This window comes from Sipha flava, unplaced genomic scaffold (genome assembly GCF_003268045.1).
Source record: "Sipha flava isolate LNK unplaced genomic scaffold, YSA_version1 0_pilon_pilon, whole genome shotgun sequence".
Classification (NCBI taxonomy): Eukaryota; Metazoa; Arthropoda; class Insecta; order Hemiptera; family Aphididae; genus Sipha; species Sipha flava.
Genome location: NW_020271713.1, coordinates 5257620 through 5278794, shown reverse-complemented (window position 1 = coordinate 5278794; position 21175 = coordinate 5257620). Strand labels below are relative to the sequence as shown.

Here is a 21175-nt window from a genome sequence, read left to right as displayed (position 1 = left end):
CCCCCCCCCCCCCGGGCCGAAAAAAAAGAAAAGAAAATTGTTTTATTATTGATGACGTGTAATATATTCGTAGTTTCATTATTACGCTTTGAACTTAAAATATACAACTAAACAAATATTATGATAATTAAATAATTATATTGATAGGTGTTTGAAAATTTTGTTAACTATGTTGTTTTTATATTCCAATAGCTATTAATTTACTGTAAAGTAAAAGTAAACTGTAAATTGGTAAAAAATGTTGTATAAAATAATATCTATTTATAGCAGTTATTTATCTTATTTATCTGTGCACCAAAAAAAAAAAAGATAACGATTATTTTTGTTCCCCCCCCCCCCCCCCATAAGCAAGATTGAATGTATGCCACTGATGACATGTATGCCATGAACATATGTCAAACTAGTGATATTAATATCACTATATATAAAAGTTGCGGCAGTTGCTGTCATGACACAAACATATTTACAATAATACAAAAATGATTGACAGAAATATTTCGATTGTTCACACGATAAATTGAAATATTTCTAAATACGAGCGGACAGTCACATAACAACTACTTTTTAGTACGCAGTTGTACTTAATTACTATTTTTTGTATTAATTAAAATTTTAGTGTCTAATTTTTTTTGAATTTTGTATTCATTGTTATAAACCATGGTATCGGTACATATATTCTATATCAGAGAGAAATTGTTCAACGCTTTGTCATCTTAAAACATACCTACAAAATACTATGGAAGAATCCTGTTTAAATAGATTGGCTTCGTTAAATATTTATCGTGAAATTGAAGTTAGTCCAGAAGCTTTAATTGATGATTTAGCAAAACAGTCAAAGCGATTAAATTTTAAATTAAAATTTTTTTTTTACATGTTTATTTAGTAATTTTTTATTATAATTATTATTATAACCTTTTGTAGGCCATTGAGGTCCATTACTACTCAACACAGCCTCTTGTATTGATGATTCCTCCGACCCCTAGTATCCGAAAAATTTGGTTGGGCTCGTCTATCCCATTATTATTATTATTATCTATTTTTTTTATATATAACAAAATTACAACTGTGTAAAAAGTTTCTTTTTAATTATAAGTTGAATAAAAATTACATTTTTAATTCTAAATATGTTGTTGAAATACAGTTTTATACTATGTAAATAACAATCTCTTTATTTTTCGAATATCGAAAACCCCTCCTTATGCAACAGTCCTGCGTACGCTACTAAAATCAATTGTAATAATGTGCAATTAGTAGATAATATGTATATTATATACATTTTTTTTTTCAAGTATTCAATATTCAAGCATGATAATAATGTGACTAGTTTCCTAAGTAAACTTTTATAATATGGTTATATACAAATAAAAACTTTTGCAGTCTATTACTACCATCTGTTTTTTCGATTATAGAAAATCGATGCCAGTGTAGCGTGCGATCTACCACTTATATGTGGTCTACTTGTAATTTACCCATTACTATCCAGTTCTTTATCAGTAAAAATGAGAGGCGTACCTATCTATATGCTCCAGTCACATTTAGATCTGTATTATTGGAAGGTGCGGCGGAAAAGTGCACCAGATTTGTTCGTTGGTTTTTTAGATGATATGCGTGCTACATTCATAAATAGCGATTAAAACAAAACTTTTATTTTAAATATTTATTTAACGAAACTTATACTAAGTGGATGCGATTTTGAAGTTGAGATTTTTGAAATACGTGTGAGCCCACCTTCTCGTGGTGTATTTTGGGTAATGCTAAGCGGCTCACAAATCGCGTTCACCAAAAACAGCCTGGTAGATCGCACTCTACACCAGAAACGAGCTTGTAGATCGCACGCTACACTGGCACCAGAAAATCAACATCATTAAGTGTTCACAGATGGGTGCCCACGAGTCTGAATTTCGTTAAAAGAAATACCCTGTCACCTGTATATTATTATAATAATGTGCGACCTACGTTGTATACACATAAACAAAACAACGATAATAGTACGTAAACAACTATAACATAAAGGCAGGTGGAAAAAAAAACCGTGAGCTTTGTTTTATAACAACGAGTTGCATATCCATGCAGTACGCATTTGATGTAAGTACAAATAAACTTTGGTACTGCCAAAACATTATTGTACGTTTCATATCATTAAAATATACGCAATGGCGGTGACGAGGGCAGAGAACCGATCTCGGGAGAAAAAATACCGAAATGTTCGGAGAGGCGAACTCCCGTCTGTTTCGGGGTAATTGTATTTATGATTATTGTGATATCACGTCGGCGACGAAGATTTTTATCTGACCGTCCCCCACGACATCGTGGCGAAGGGTCGTACCAGCGCCCGCGCGTGTTTGTGTGCGAGTGTGTGTTCGTACGAATGTGTTTGTGTAAGTGTGTGACGCGAGTGTGTAAGTGTCGACGACGGAAGTTTGTGGCGAAGGGGATGACTACGATGGTGGTGAGCTCCACCCCTCGGTCACGCCCACAGAGTCACGCACGCAAGCGCTCGTCCATCCCGCCAACGATCCTGCGTAATTGATTATTTCCGTCCGCCCTTGTCAAGCCTTCCGGCCATCGGTACGGCGGTAAGGGGCAAGGCACAGAGGTCGTGATGCGCGTACAAAGACATCTCCCTCGACTCGGTCGGGGCTGCGGGGGAAGGACGTGAAACAAGAAAATAAAATAACTTTACCCCATAAGACCCGTCGCCGCGATGGATCGAGTCTCGCGGGGGTCGGTTTCGGCTTTTACCCTTCTCTCTTTGCACGCGTCTTTTTTTTCCCCCTTTTCTTCTTCGCCGTCGCTCACGGGTCGTGACCACCCACCGATGATCGCTGGGCGAACGAAAAACGGCCGGAACGCGCGTACACAAAAGCGCGCGCGCGCACACATACGTATTCACGTGTAAACGTGCAGCTCGGTCGCGCGCGCGTCCCTCACTAGAAACCGTTCCCGGTCGGTCTGCCATCAACGTCGTCGACGCCGCCGTCCCTTCGTGACATTTTTGGAACACGACTCGCAGACGACTCCGAATCCGGGGCTCCGGTTGCCGACCAACCGAAGGGCTCGTCACCGCGACAATCCGAATACGATCGGTCGTACTGCAGCAGCCGCGGCGAGACATGGTACCCGGTATCCGGCACTGTTTGCGCGCGAAAACCACCACCGCGCGGCTCGTGGTTCCTTCCTTCGCGGCCCAGTTCCCGTCGTCGTAACAACCGGTCCTACGTACGCGGTACGTGCCCGGCACTTGCACGGGTTCGCAGTCGGCGGGTTTCTACGTGCGGCACTTGCGCGTACTACGTTGCGCGGAGCGACGCGTACGTTACCGTAGGTGATTAAGGGCGCCCGCGTGTTCGTCTCGTTCGCCGCCAGTCACAGCACGCGTGCACCAGACTTCAGACATGGACGTCACACTTGGACTTTAGACGTGACAATGTTCCCGTCTGAACGTTTTCCGACCCTACATTGTACCGTCGCTCGCCTGTACTCGGGTGCAATGTGTCGGACCTGAAAACCCGGTTTGCTTTTCACCGTTTACCGCGCGGGGCAACTTATGCGGCCTCGACCCAAGACTAACGCGACCGGTCCGTTTCCATACGCTTCTCGGTGTTTCGGTGCACCGCAGACGTTTTCAGACGACTCCAGACCGCAGTGAACTGTGTTTTTACCTTGTCGGTAAGTTTCGTTCACCACGTAATGTACAATTAATTTCAATATTTTGCTGTTGTTAGGTTGCACAGATATACAAACGTTGTACCGTTTTGTAAATGTTACGAACCATGTGTTCATAGTAGTACCAAATCAATGTTCTTCTGAACGATGTGATCAAATTATTGATTGAAAACCAAGTTCCTTCTTATTTTCAAGCGGTTCCACTTTCGTAAACGATATGTTTAAAAATTAACAAAATTGAATTAGTGATCACCGTATTATTTACGTTTCCGGGCGGTCATCTGGTCGAGATTAAGTTTGAATAATTATTCGGTTATGATTTTCTAAATAATTCGTTGTACATATTATATACACGGGTTTATAATTAAAACTTGATTGACATATTTTAACTGGGTTTAGTTTGGTATACTGGTTTTCAGATTTAATTAAAGTGTCATGTATATTTTGAGCACAGTTACCTCAGAAAAATATTTATTGTAGTCGGTTATTTAATTCATATTGAAAAATAAATGCGTGAAGAATATTAATACATGATTATTTTAGTTTATAAATCAATGGAATAATACTTTTAAGTGTTCTAAATTTCTAAATCTAGGTATCGATGTAAAGTGTAAATGTATTATTTTATACGTTTATAATATATATCAGTGAAATCCTTGTTGCGACAGTTTATACTTGGATAACTGAATTATCGGATTGGTTAAATTTTAAATTTTTCTGTAAAAAGTTATTGATAATATATTAAAGCAGTGGTGGCCAAACTTTTTTTCCTCGGGCCATAAAAAACAACTTTTTTTTATCGCGGGCCATAAAAAAATGCATTCTAAATTTTTTTTTACGTAAATGCAAAATATTACAGTTATACAAATAAGTGCTGTAATATAGAAGACTTTCGCGGGCCAGATATTAAATGATGGCGGGCCGGAGTTGGCCCGCGGGCCGTAGTTTGGCCACCACTGTACTAAAGTACAAAAAATTAAGATATAAATACGATTTGTTAGTATACTCTTCGATTATAATGACGATTGATTATTACGTTTTAGTGGTACTCATCGTCGATTAATTTTAACTATTTAATAACCTTATTTTTAAAAGAATTTATGAGATACATATTTTTCAAACGGTGCAAAAGTCAGTCATTTATAACGTTTATTATTGACAAAATAGTTGATGAATGCATAAGGTTTTTTTCTTCACTTAAAATAACTTTTTAATAACTTTTTTTATTCACTTTTACAGTTCCACGGATTTGTTAAGTATAATTAGTCTAGTTATTAGATAAAGCATAACCGACGTTGGTAGAGGGATGAGATTCCATGATATGATGGATTCGTTAGAATTCGTATACATTGACGCTTTACGCTCGTTACTCAGTAAAACTTGAAATAGAAAATGCTGTTTTTTATATCGGTTTTACATTTTATTGTTGTGATAGTTAGTTATAGGCACGTTTCACATTCGACAGTTTTTTTCCCTCGAGTCATCTACGTTTGATTTGATTTTACTTTTAAATTTTTAACTTAGTTGGCTTTCAACACGAATCGAAAATGCACTATTACAATGTAGCTTTTGTATCGTCGTTTATAATTACGTAGAAAATGACTTACAATAACTGAGTACACCTGTAGTGACCCGGACTCGATAGACTCAGTACGATTTAACGACGAAGTCCACCTTTGTCGCAACTTCCACCTGCAATGGTCCAACGTGGATGAATTGTTGAAAAAAATAAAATAATACTATAAGACTTGGTTAATAATATAATATATTTACTAGGATAGATATTCAGCAGTTGCGCAAATACGCATCAACTCCTTACTTAAAAGTTAAATCATATCTTAATTATCAATAACACTACGTCTATATTCATACACAGGCATTTGGGCGCAGTGGAACATATAGTGTTATATAGTGGTCATGTAACAAGGAAAAGTTTCAAAGCTTTTCGTTGTTCCAAATCAACTAAAAAAATAATATTAATATTTCAAAATTCTCGCTTATGTTAATAAAATTTATACCTATTTAATATATTTGTTAATAACTTGTTTCCCAACCTGAATATAAAAATACCACTATAAATAGTAGTTTTTACATGCTTAGGGTTAATGGAATAAAAGTAGGATAAAGAGATAGTGATTCTATTAGTTTACGTAATACTTGGATTACTACATACCCAATTAATGAATACACACTTGTTTCTAAGCACTATAACAAATGTACCTCTCTAATAAATTTAAATTAGTCATAAGTTATTTGTCTGTTGATTGCTAAAATTTGTATGTGGTACTCAAAAATCAGATAATATTCTCTTTTAGATACATATGCGGTTTATTAAAATGCAGTAAGTCAAATAAGTAAAATTGATTGTCCATCATCCATAATTAATTAATGTGAACAGTTTAGATTTATTAACTGATATTTATTTTCAAGTTCTTATTACCATGTTGATTAGTAACATTTTAACTGTATAACACAGTGTTTTTATTTCAAACCCTAAAAAGTACACTATACTTATGTAAAAATGATTTGTAGTGTCATTTGTTTGGAAATGTAACAATAAGTATGTATATTACATACTTATTATTATAAACCATCCAACCATTTAATTCAGAAGAGTTTAGAGGACGTCTCTTGGTTAGATTAATTTAAGAGCCTACTTGGAGAGTTATCGGAGAGAGTGAGGAAGTAAAAAATGTAATTAGTGTATTTATTCAGGAATTTTAATGATAATACAAATATTTCACCAGGTTAAAAATGATATTTTAGCACAAATTGATATACCGTCAATGGGTTATACGGTATAATATACCGTTGTTTTGTTATTTAATGTCAAAATAAATTAAATATGTATAATACGTACAAATATCTATATATACTTTATAATAAGGATTTTTCATATTTAACACAACAACGCATAATTAAAATAAATATACATGTATATTCTTGTTTCATGTTCTGTATAGTTGTGTTATTGTGTTGAACATGAAATATCCTGATTATCAATGTATTAACGTTTGAAATTTGAAATATATATTTTATGAAATTATATTATCATTATTTATTTTTTTAAATATTTTGTTTTAAGATGACTAAGTAGGTAAGTAGGTTAGTACTATTTGAATAAACCATTGTTATTAAGTATTTATTTATTAGACCTGTGTATTTGTTAAGACTATGCAATTTGTATTTAAAAAAGTCATAAATCTTCCTTAATATCACTAATTAGCTTTTGAAAAAAACTATTCCTTTAGAATGGTAACTCATTTTAATAAAATTCTAGGGATTGTACCATAGTTTCCCTCAACCGGAAAACGATATTTATTTTATTATATACTAGAAGAAATTGATTTTTTAAATTTTAATATAATTAAAATAGCGTTTATATAAGGAGTAATATATGTATGTATAATATATATACATATATTATATATATGTATAAGACAAGTGCGGGATGTCTAGTGAATTGTGATTAATTGATTTAAATTAATTTGAATAAGTGATTGTTTACAATAAATATATATTTCTTTATTTTAATATAATTAAATATATCTTTATAGTCTTATATATTTTTTTTACTTATATTCGATATACGTACACTACTTAAATATAAATACTATAATCTACTTAAATAGTAGTTGATATGTAGGTATTTTATTCTTCAGTAGGTACCTATTGATGTGTTTTATTTTTTTTCAAATATATGTAATTGCAACTTATACTTTTGTATAAATTACACGATACAATAATTATACTGTCAAATAAAATATTATATATAATCAAATGACGTACGTTTCATTTACAAACAATATTTAAACGGTTCAATATTTTTTTTATGAAAACAAATTATGTAAAATATATTTAATCAAATCCTAGGTTATTTAGTTGCGGCCATTTAAAATTGTCAAAATTATAAATACTTTTTGGAAAATAAAGTGTTAAAATAAAAAACTCAAAAGGTACAAGTAAAACAAAATATTTGATGTACATTTAGGTTTAAATACAGATGTGATAGTGAGCTATATATTATGCTATAATACCTTTTTAGAGATATTTTAATCATATTTGAACCATTGTTACAATAACTTTTCAGGAGCTATAGTTTAAATGTATACGGGTTATAATATAATGAGATATTTAAAATTCTGAATTGACAAATGTCACATTCGACGTACGTAAATCTTATAGAAATCAGGTCACTAAAAAATATCAATAAAATCAAATAATAATTTAAAAACAAGTGTGAACATGGTAATACGAAACATTTTCGTATCCAAACTAAAAATTGGTATTCATATTCAATCAAGTGTAATATTCGTGATATAAATGTTTAGTGTACCTTATAAGTTATCCATCGATAATTGATTATGCGTGGGTTAAAAACTATTTACCAGAAAATTGAAATTATTTATTAATGTTATAATATGTATTTACCTCATTAGACCATACGTGTAAATATAAACATAGGTATTCCGCACGTTGAATCCTGTCAGGTGTTAAGTAAATTTTATTAGTGTGGTATATTATGTCATATCTTTATCGCCGACATTTATGAGAAGTAAGTATATAAAAAAATAGAATTTCTCTGAAAACCGGTTTTTATAACGTTATCTCTATATTATACTGATGTGGGTATATCTATGCAATATAATTATGGCTTTACAAAAAAAAAAAAAGAAAAAAAGAAGAAAAATGTAGTATAGTTTTGATTAACCAAGTATACTTACTTGTCTTAATTGTATTGGTGTTTGTCGTAAATTGTCCTGTTCGAAAAACGATTTTAAAAGAAACGGAGGTCGGAGTAAAATATGTATCAAATATAATCCCTTTATACTTTTTAATTGTCAATACCAGTAAAAATAATCAATTATACCATAATATTTCAAAATCCAAGTCCAAGTGTAATACTAGGATATTATGTTAAATATTTTGATCGTCGTTGTAATCTTTACTAACAACAAAATATAGATATTTTCATATAAAATACTTGATATGGTGCACACGGATCAGACGATAGTATTGTATTATTCATCACTCCTCGAATGTGTCTTATTGTTAGCAAGTTGTACTTTTTATTTCATATTTACACCATAGCAACATTAAGCTATCATAAATGTCACCCTTCGAAATTTGTAGGGAAGCAGCGTATGGTATTCCTCCATGGACTAGGTTTCATAACTAAAACATTTTGTTTTCAAGGTTTGGTTAGGTACAGGTATAGTTACTGGAGATAGATTTTTCAAAGTATACTTAAAATATACTTTATAACAAAATACAGAACTCTTGAATACATAACAAATTACCCATTAGTTTTATTTGGTTCGAATTGAATTTAAAATAGAATATTCTACGCCATTCTGATGATATTTAAAAAAATATTATGAAAATATAAAATTAAATAAAAATATATTACATAGGTATCAATACTGCGTGGCAATTATTTTATTGTTGAAGATCAATGAATGCCATGTGGCATATCTTAAAAAAATATTACACTGAAATAATACATGCACATAATGCACATAAATATAATGAACACAGTTGGGTTTCAGGTCGGAGGTGTACTATACAAATGTGAACTCAATTGTTGCATTTAAATGACTGAGAGGTAACTAATGACATGAATACAAGTAATAGCAGTAGAGGGTAAAGTAACGATGACTTAATTATAACTAAATAGACGTCAAACCGTAGATAGGGCTATGTTTAGAGGAACACAATTACCAATAATTAATTTACATTTATAATACTTGTCAGGGATAAACTGATAATAATAGACTACTACTGACGAAAAAGCAACCAAAACATCCCATTTTACTATACCAATAGAATACGTCTGGATATAAAGAGGTAGCAAACAGAAGACTACAAATCGCTCGCTTATCACGACGATCATAAAAATTAAAATAACTAATTTATTTATATCCGGAATGGCTATTGACCTTGTCAGAGTTCATAAACATATTAGCTTCACGGAGTTAATCATCTATTAATTTTTGATTCAAATGGCAAACACAAAAAATAAATTCAAGATGTAATAGGATCTTAGTAGTTTATTTTATTTGTTTTTGAGTACAAAGAAAAGTCGATTAGAGGTTTCTGAAGAATAAAAAATCTGGTCAGACACAGGTTTCAAGTTTTTTGTAATGTTAATTGTAATAATTTGTATACATTTGAAATGGTTGATCATTTGATTATAAAAATTATTCAAAGCGAGAGTTGATGTAAAATAAATATAAAATAATAATTCTAAATTGAAAATATTCGTAGTAATAACGTGACAAAATTGTTACAAAAATCAAAAAAGTTGAAAGGACTACCCTTTAAAAAACGATTTCCAATCATTCATATAATTTAATTTAAATATTTTATTCAAATTCGGAAAGTGTCCAAAAAAAAGTGAGAAGAAAAAAAAACGATTATGCTTCATGACAATTCAAAAGAAACTCAAAAGGTTGTTCGTTGAAAATTTGCATGATATCATTTTACACCTTGGAAAGGAAATATAAGACGTGACTCAATTATACAAAATGGTCCGCAAACTTTATTAAATCTCAGAACTTACGAATATCTGGTGAACCAATGCTGTGTTTTACTACAGCATGTCATAATACTGCATCGCTCCGCGGAACCGACAAAACGCCTAGAATAATCTGTGTACAAATTTTCTTCTCGTGCGATTCTCGACAGTCCTCTACAGCAGTGTTTTTCGAATATTTTTGTCATGGAACCCTCTAAATTTAATGTAAAACTTTCAAGGCCCCCTTATTCATAAATTATTTTATATTTTATTATTTTATTATTTTATTTTAATTATTTTAATTATTTTATTATTATTTTATTTTAATTATTTTATTATTTTTTTATTTTTATTTTATTTTATTTTATAAATACTAAAATTATATGTACTATTTCACACAGATAGATTATTAAAATGTATCTATAGTAAATTAATGTTTTTATATACTTTTAAAAATAAACAAAATAAATACTTGACGGCCTCCCAGGATTATAACCACGGTCCGTAGTTTGAGAAACACCGTTCTACAGTACTGACCATCGGCTGTTTGGTAAAATATAGAATAATAATATAATAAAAATAGCGTTGCATAACGATAGATATTGGATATAAAATAATGTTTATATATTATTTTGTATTACATACTCATGAGAGAGAAAAGGAGTTATAGAATTATATCCCTCTTTTTATTTTCATACTTTTCGTCCGTCGCTCCTCGCGCGTTATCTCGAACGAGCGACGTTCTATCGCGAAGCGTTCATAATATTATATAATAATATTTTTCGTGCGACGTGTTCAATCATGCGATGCGATCCGATGAAGTTAGGTATGAGTATTTCGCCGTCATCGCCTTGGCGGGGTGGTCGGAGGTTCGAAGGATGACGCGGGCAACAGAGGATCGCAGGACGAACAGAAAAAAGATAACATGCATACACATACTTGTATAAGTATATCTATATTACGTACGCACGATGTTGTTGCAGTTCACTGTCGTCGGCACGAAACTCCTATCCTCCGCGGGCAGCGACGCGTAAGGACCACATTGAAAATATATTATTATATTTTGTCGCACACGCACCGCCGCCGACGTGTCAACCACCACCGCTGCCATCGTCACCGCCCTCGAACACGTTCGACGGTCGCGATCATCGATTACTTACGACGACGCTCAAACGCCGCAACATTGTTCTGATCGTAAACACTTTTTTTCTATTATTCATTATTGTTATTATTGTTTGTATTCTCTTTTCGCGACGCTTCTACGTGGGTTTAGCCGTTTTTTCGTGTAGTAGACACTTACCGGAGTCACCTTCTCCTCATCCTGGCCGGGCGATAATGATCGTTCAATCCTTGTGCTCATCGCGGTTTGTCGTACAATAATGTAAAATATTGCATACGCGGCCGCACGATTATTAACTGCGGGTGGCCCACACGGTGGTAACGGATTCAAGTGACATTGTTAGCATCGAATCAGCACATTTTACGGTAGCTACGGTCACTTATTGGAATCAGTTTGGAGTTAGTGATTGGCAAAAAATTCCAGCTGGATATAGTGTTCGGATGTAAAACTTGAGCAGTACGTTCCTACGGCTTTAGTAGAAGGAATTCTTAATTTGTGCCAAAAAATTATACAATAACATAAGTTCTGATTTTTTCACTTGATTTTACTTTGTATCAGAATATCAGAATATATTCAGAATATAACCTGTTAACTGTGCTTAATTTATGATATAAAATGCCGTGTATGCATTGCTGTTCAACAGATTTGCAAACGAAGAAAGAATATAAATCATAACTGTAAAACTAATACATTTTTCACTGTATACACGGTAGTACTTCTTTTTTACTTACTCGTAACTATTGCATTTCGACTAGTTAATTCAAATTTCGATGAGGTAGTATTAAAAATGCTCCGCTTTTGGAGTTGTTGAAAAGGAAAACAAACAAAAATTAAATCGTATGTTTCTACCTATTATGTTCATTTTTTAAATTATAAAATGTACAATGTACATGGTGTTGGAAACAGTTTAAGAAAGATTAAATTATACAAATTGTGATGTACGTTAATAAATACGTCATCGATAAATACTAAATAACTGTAATGATTATACAATTTATATATAATAACTAACGATTATACACAGATCACTCAGTCCATAACATAAAAAGTTGACTATAGTATTTTAATAACAATATTAATGTAACATTTGTTTTCTATACATTCAACGCAGTAATTTTTAATAGTCTTGTATTATCAAACCGCAATGGTTAATAAACGTGAAAATGTATTTATATTGTGATAAATATCATACATTTTGTGCCTACCTATGTGTAGAGTTCAATAAATAATCCAAATATATTCTCCAACCCAAGTATTTTCCTTTTGTATGGTATTTTCATAACAGGATTATGAATAGGGTGCGTCAAATCCAGAAGTGGTGTGTCTAAGAAGTTTGCATTTAGTCCGCATTTTTATTTTACTTAACATTTACTTTAAAATGCGTACCTATTGGATTGTGAAAAGGCGCAAAACTTAAGAGTTTTCATAAACACGTTGTAAAAAAAAGTTTTTGTTATTTTTTCACACTGTTGTGTTTAACGTTAAATAAAAGTAAAGAGAAAATATAATTTTCTCTACCGTCTGCTATCGATAAAATCTCGTGAGACAAATTTTATGATAAAGTGTTTGAAGAAAAAACACTTGAATATTATAAGTATTAATACCGTAGTAGATGTCTAAGCATGATTATAAAGTATACACACTACATATTTGAAAATAACACGTTAGTAGTATAATGCTGTAACGCATTGGCACTAAATTAAAGAAGATAACTGTAAAATGTTTCAAATGATATAACATTCTGGGTTAACAATATTCTCTCAATATTATGTAGTAAATTATCATATTACACACTTCAGAGTTATTATAATTTCCCTGAATAAAAACAAGATAAGACTAACAAACATATAAAACAAGATTTTTTAAGACGTTAACTTTAAGGTAGTTAAAAATATTTCACCATTTTCCATGTTAAAATAAAACATTTTCATGTAGAATTTAGAACTTTCAATTTCTATTTACAATATCAAAGAAGTCAAAAAAATCACTTCAGTGAACCTGTTAAGCCCCGGTTTTTAAACGTATTTTAAACATTTAACTACGATTCCATGTACAATTTAAAAATAAGTTGTTTACTTGTATTAAATTATTGTGTATATAAATCTAAATAAATTAAATATATTATATTTTAGTACCGATTTTTTAATACTAACCAGTAAATTTAAATTCTATTTTGATATTTTTTAATGTTAAACAGTATAAATGTTAGTTAGTTTCTTAATATCAAAAATTGTAACTATGTACTGGTAATGAACGGATGAATAAAATGATGATGAAAGGTGTTTAAATTTGTGTTTAAAAATCTTAGACTTACTGACTTAATCACTGTATTTCATTATTTTTTTATTACGTTTTAATTATATATATATAATTCCGATCTAAAACGTGATTGTTCGTACTAAAAATAGATAGCAAATAACGAAAATATTCGCTCAGGAATGATAATTTCTATTTCAATCAATAATATCCTGTTCGTGATAATTGAATGTACCGATCTACATTCCAATTATGGATAAAAAATTTTCATTATGGTCAAATTGATTCTAATGATACCTTTAATCAAGTGCCTTGAAGAATTATATTGTTTTATTCAACGAAAATTACAGTAAACTGTAAGTAAAAGCATGAATCAGAATATCAGTAAAAATAAATGTGAGGTCTTGTGGTACGCTTAGTCACTGCGACTTGAATCGTTCCTTTTTATAGCATCACTTGTATGTTGTTGAAACAACTGCATAATTTTCCTCTATGGTATAGTGCTCGATTCCAGCGGCCTTCGCATCATTTTTTTTTTTTAGTTCAGCGATGTATAATTATTGCTCGAATGGACTTCGATGTTATGACTGAATATCAAAATTATCGGAGAAACAAGTTTTAGTAAAATAGACCCACTGAACGCGTAATGTTACATCTAGATAATTAGGGTCGTGTTTACGACGCGCATGCGTTTTTTCGTATTAAAACGACCCATTACAATGAGTATAATGAATATGTAATATGTACGTGATAGATGCATATCGGCGAATGTACGTGTAGAGTTGAAAAAAACAAAAAACAAAAATGAGTCTAGAAAAGAAACGTAGGGTTTCTGCGACGTGTTATACAAGGAACTCTTGACACGGATGCTATCTATCTCTTGGGAGGTCGCGATATTAATATAATGTACAACCTGTACACAATTGTATTGCATGCCATCATATAATGCAATTGTGGTGAAGCTGCGCGTGGGGTTATCATGATACCGGAAAAACAACTAAAATAATAATAATCGTTGTAACTCATCGTTGTATTGCAGATCACCTTATAAAAAAGGTGTTTTTTTCTTTTTTGCATTTATCAAGTAATGATTATAACAAATTTTCACTATTTCGTAATAGTTGATCTTACTAACGACTAACCATTACACGGAATTTATTTATTTATTTACATGGTCATAGGTCATTGTAAAACAAGATTTATGAAAAAAGTACGCTTCACCTCTTTAGAATGTGATCTAATGAGAATGTTTTTTAATTTTAACTTTTTATCACGTTGTAAAAAAATGAACAGGTACATAAAAGTATTTAAGGTTTTGCTGCCAAATTACACTACTTTTAATATTGTATCTTATTTTTATATATTTAAACATGTCAGATAGTTTTAACTCTGCTTAAATATAATTTCCATTCATTAATTAGTATTTAATTATTTGTTTAGAGTAATGAATCTTATTAAATTACCTTTCAATTAATTAAAATTCTCTCTATAAGTAATTACATACATTTTAACTTTTATAATAGCTTCTTAGAAAAATAAATTTCAGAATAATTTTAATGAACACACATTTGTACTAAAAGGATGGAATAATTAAAATGTGTCATAACTATAACTTAATTCGAATATTTTTTTTTTATTTTGGAAGGTTTATAAACTTTATATGAATCTAATTTCAAGTATATATAAACTAAAAAGATACAAAAAGCATATCTGAACGTTATTTATAAACAACTTCAACGTATTTTAAATAAAAACAAGACAAAAAAGTTTATTGCAAGTTTTGTTTATTTAATTTTCTATTTGCAATTTTTATTTATTAAAATCCTCCTTAAATGTATATGATTATTTTCATAGTGTACTTATTTTTTTTTTAGTAACAAAAACTAATTTATTTTTAATATGAATGAAGTGTAGTACAGTTTTGCAAAGTAGTTTAAGTAAATTAATCATAACGTAACAATTTATTTAGTTGATATCAAAAGTAAATGTGACTTGTGACTTTTTCATAAATGTTAATTGATTGGCGAAAAATCCAAGTTACCTCCAACCCAAACTTGTATTTTGTTTTTATCTATATGTTTATATGTTAGTGATGAAATCAAAATGTTATGATTCACAATAAAAACAGTTTGTAGTCGAAATATTTTGATTTAAGTTTGAACTTAAAGATTTTATTGTATTATATTTTTAAAAATTTTTTTTTAGTACACATACAGAATTGATAAAACAAGCTAAATAGGTAAGGCAAAGATTATCCAATCGTTAGTTATTCAAACTAAAAAATATTTGATAAAGTTGATCGGTTGAGGTACAAGTTTCAATTGAAACTGAGGAACAGGTGATTATAATTAGAAAATAATTTTGTTTTTAAATTTAAAATACCTTTTTAAAATCAACGGTTTTGAAAAATTAATTCGAGGTAAGAGGATCACGTCGATCAAACAATATCTAAATACGATTTATATATTATTGTTTAAGTTTAATCACTTTATAGTCATATTCATATACTTTTTTTTTGTTCTCTACAAATTATAACTCGAGAAGAATTTTGGATTCAATTTTCAATCCTTAATATTTTTTAAAGTTTTAAGAATTAATATTAATAAAAATGATATATCATTTAAATATTAAGTTACTTTTTAAAAAAATTGTGTCTATGTACTTTTACTATCATTAGGTTAAAATTAAATGGCCAAATTATAGTAAAGTAGTCTTGAAGCCAAGGAGTCTTGTATAGTATCAATTAAAAGTATAAACTTTACTTATAAACAAAACTTTAAAATTCTATATAATAAAAAAAAAAAAAACTTTTGAAAACTATACCATCTCTATAAAACAGTGATATTAGCATTTAGTAAAATATCCAAGTTATTATAATTTTTTTTATTTTGGTTTAGATGAAAAAAAAAAATCGATTTTATTGAAAACTGATATCCAGTAAATGTTGTCGTTTTTTTGTTGTAATTTGTTATTAGATTTTCTAAATTGTTTGGAAATCTGTCGAGAAATTCAAAAAGTGTTCTTCGAAATGGGCAAAATTTACTGTCAGAGAATATACATTTTATTTAATAGAATTATCTCTCCAGTCTAAATTGTGTGAATATCCCTAAAAAATAAATAAAATTAATAAAAATTTCGTAAAATCAATAAATTGCTCACATAACTTAAATTCTAATACTACATTTTGAAATTATAATAATCTTTTAATTATGATTAATATGTTTTGTGATTTTTATTTATTCTATACATACATTTTGAATTCACAACATAATTTCAGTCAATATTCACTGTAGAATATGAGGAATCGTATTTTACTTAGTAAATTGCAGAACATTATTCAGAATGCTTTAATTAGATTTTCCACTTATAGAGTTAACCGAAATGCAGCAGTTTCAAGGCTTTAGTGTGAAGTTTTGTGTACATAGTTCATTTACATATAAAACTGTAATTTTATTTTGGTTTGTAAATACCGATGCTAAATTATATATATAATTAACATTTATAAAAATTAATTGAAATATGGAATTCGGATGGGTTAAAGTTTCTTATAAAAGGCTCAAGATTTAAAACTCTATCTTTTCTTAAAAATTGACACCGAATTGTGCACGAATTTAAACAATGAATTAGATTATATGCATTAACTAGCCAACAAAAACTGTATATTAAATTAATATTTTGATATAAATATATATATATATATATCAAAAGTTAACCTATAAGTGGCTGAACATTAGCTATTAGGTAGCTGAACAACCTAAACATTTTCATATGGTTAAAAAAAAACAAAAAAAAATTGCAAATCTAAATTTACCTGTATATATTTTAAAATCAAAAATTTATAAAATCTTAAGACCACCTGGGCTCGAATGGTTTAAATTGTGCTAAAATATAAATACATCCATTTAATTCCTTATAATATTAAAACCAAAAAGGTTAAACATCAAAATAAATAAAAAAATATGTTTCGGAAATCGAAAAAATGTTAAATTTATTAAAATATTACAGCACAATATATATACTTACAACCATATATTTCCATGAAAATTAGCTTGTCAATACAAAGGGCGATTTATCAGTCGTTTGCCCAACTATGTAAATGCACCAAAGAACATTGTTATAAACGGCAAAAAAGTTCCAATCACTACTAAGAATTTTTAAATGTATGTATATATCATGTCTCTATTTATGATTTTATGATAGTAAAACAATATATTTTTATTTATCTAGATAAAATGTAGCTGATGATTTATCTTTCTCTAGATATTTCTATATTTATCTTAATATATTTTATTAATAAGTAAATGTATTTCTCAGAGACAAAGGTCATGTTTATATGGCTTAAGCTAGAGTTTACTTAAAGGAAATTCTTAGTTTTAAACTTTTCCTTGGTGATAAATTACGGTATTCAACTGTACGCGATTCCGGAGTATCTTATACACACGTGCGTACACCGTCGATTTATGTAATACGAAATAAAGGAACGGTTCATCGTAACGGAGAGCCTTCTATTGATCGAGGTGTTCATTGTTCACTCAGACACGATTTATAAGCCTTTCTATGTATTATATATAAATGATAAATGCCAACAGAAATCACATCAAAACCAATTCAGGTAGCGTGTGCACACGATCGTATATGTATATAAATCGCAGACACATATGTGCGTTTCACACAAGAACACAAGAATTATCCCCTCGGAAAGAACGAGCAGAATAGGATCACACCCCCAAAAATAATTTCCCTACGACACCGTGAAGAGGGTTCGTTGAAGCCAAATCCTTCGTATTATTACTTTCGCACCCATACACATGTATTTATATATATATATAATATGTACGTAACAATAAATAGAGTAGTATTAACTACATGTTTGTGCATTCAGCGTCCTATATATATGATAATAATAATAATAATAATAATAATAGTCCGTTTCATATATTTCATATAGACACAACATCTCGTCTACCCTACCGTGATAATAGGAATTTATTATACAGCTTCGCGTATCCTTAAAATAAAACGATATCTATACACTGACTTACCAAAATTTTGCGCGATGAAATTAATTGTACTGACCGACGGTGGACAGGATTATTTACCATAATTCCAGTTCAAATCGATCCGTTGATGAACACGAAAATTTGGAGAAAAAGATTAAAATAGGTTGTAGACTTTAAAGGAATCCGCGGCATCTAAAAAAAATAAAATAATTAAAAATATTTTATAAATAGAAATAAATAAATTTCGAATTAAAAATTCATCATCAGGTGTACACAAAATTAATAAAATCGTGGCTCATATACCTTATACATATAAATATATATACCTAAAGTTAATTTTTAATTCGAAAGAGGTTGTATATTACAAATATAATAATACTCTAGGCTAAGCATTTACTTATTTATATATTTAATTTAAAATGTCGACGTATTTTTAAAAAGTAAATATAAGTATTTAGTGTGTTTTAAGTCACTACAATTAATATATATTGGAGATTATTATATATTATGGTTAAATCAATCAATCCTTCGGTCCGCTTAGAATCTAAAAATACATGATTGGATTAGATATTTAAGAAATTTAAAATCAAAAATTTCAAAGCACTTATATTTTTAAACTGATACATACAAAATCTGTATATTTTCAAATAGTTTAGATTTTATTTTAACTGTACTTATGGTAAGTAATATTACTATAATTTATAATGTGGTTAAAATATATTTTATTTTTATTTTTTTTATTTTATTTTACATATAAACGGGCTTGCGCCCAAGTAAAATGGTACATATAACATGATAATATAATAATATTCTCAATACGACAAATTATTAGAAACAGTTTTAAATGACAGTTCTATATGAATAATACTTGAAAGTATGCATGTAATCATACACCGCATTAACAAGGTAAGAAAGGTGTTTAAAAAACAAGGACAGCCGAAATTATAGGGTGGCTTAATAAATTAAATCTCAGAAAAAATTACCATAATAATTACTTGTATAATAATAATTTAATGTAAACAAAACTTTTAATAAAATTTTTAAAGTTTAATAAAATTTTAAATAATGCTCAAATATGAAATCTGAAAGGGAGCAGCAAATTGGTTGTATAACATAGGCGACCAAATTGATGAGAGCAGGTTTGCATGTAATACAATTTACAGGAACCGATAAAACATAAACCATATTTTGTTTAACGAAAAAAAAGTTGTATTATAAACCTTAATAAACATTTTAGATACAATGTATAAATACAAAAATAACACGGCAAGGCTAATTTTTAAAATAGGTGATCAATGATCCATAATATTTAATTGTAAAATATTATTAAATTTACGTCATTAACTGAGAAGAGGATTACCAATTAAGAAATTGTAATTGGAATATGTTTCCTTATATATACTGGGATAATTAAATTATATGATAAAAAGAACATATTCATTTTTCATGTTATTTGTTTCAACGACAAAAAAGTATGTTAAATTATATGAATGTAAAAATTTTCTTATTTTTTTATTGTGTAATAGAGAAAAATAAGTCAAAATGGACTTATAACAGAGAGCTTCATGACAGTACATAGAGAATGTTATAATAATCATTCACTCTAAAATAATGTCTCATAATTTAAATATTCGTTTCAAAGGCGATAAAAAAAATCAAATTAAATTTTTTTTGAATAGTTTTTTTCTCCTTCGTACTATTGTTATTTGTGTAACGAGTATTGAATAAAAAAGTCGAGACGAATTCCTGTGGGAAAATCATCATTGTACGGTAAATACATTAACGATAGAAAGAAGGTTTGGGAGCAACGGGAGAGAAATAAAGAGAAACAGAGAGAGAAAGAGAGAAAAAGAAAATAATTTCACGTTTTGAAGGAAAAACGTTCTTTTTAGTACAGAATACAGAGGGTGAAAAATGAATTGTGTTCGGACACAAATTTATCATGGGCGAATTGCAGGTTATAAATAACTGTGGATACTTCTGTACAGCATCGTACAGATACTAGTGCTCTGCACGGTCTGTTTTTTTAAAGACCGGACCGGACTGATACAGTTTAATTAAAATCAAGACCAGATCGGACCGATGAAGTAAAAAATTAAACCAGACTGGACCAGACCGAGACCGGACCGACATTTAAAAATAAGACCAAATGTTAAAAAGTGAACATAAACTAGACTGTACCTTACATGAATATACGAGTATATTTTGTATAAGACCAATCTAGAACAGATTTTTAAGACAATTAATTAAAATAGATTAGATAAAACTAAATCAGACTAAATAACAATGCATACAAATCACAGACTATTATATATTTCAATTAATACAATTAAAATAAAACAATAATTTTTTAAAGATAAAACTGTAGGAAGATTTAAAATATAACCTATAATAATAGATTGTTGGTTAAAAGATACCTATTTGTGAGCTTAACGAAAAAGGGCGAAGCCCTTTAGTTATATATAATATTATTTTATATGAATTATACATAAAAATTATATGTTTATTTAATAAATCACCCAATTCTAAAATTGAAAAAATTGACTCACAACATCAAGACGTACAACGTTTAAAATAAAATATAAAACCATATAATTATCAAATGTTCCACAATGT

The 21175-nt window shown here is 29.7% G+C and overlaps 1 protein-coding gene across 1 annotated transcript in view; it reads left to right on the top strand.

Annotated features, from left to right (window-relative positions):
- Window positions 1-2909: 2909 nt before the first annotated feature.
- LOC112694382 (fez family zinc finger protein 1-like) overlaps window positions 2910-21175 on the top strand; it is a 47187-nt gene continuing 28921 nt past the window's right edge. Inside the window, exon 1 of the mRNA XM_025569835.1 lies at window positions 2910-3669. The gene's annotated coding sequence lies outside the window, so the exon portion shown is untranslated. The remainder of the gene's footprint in view (window positions 3670-21175) is intronic.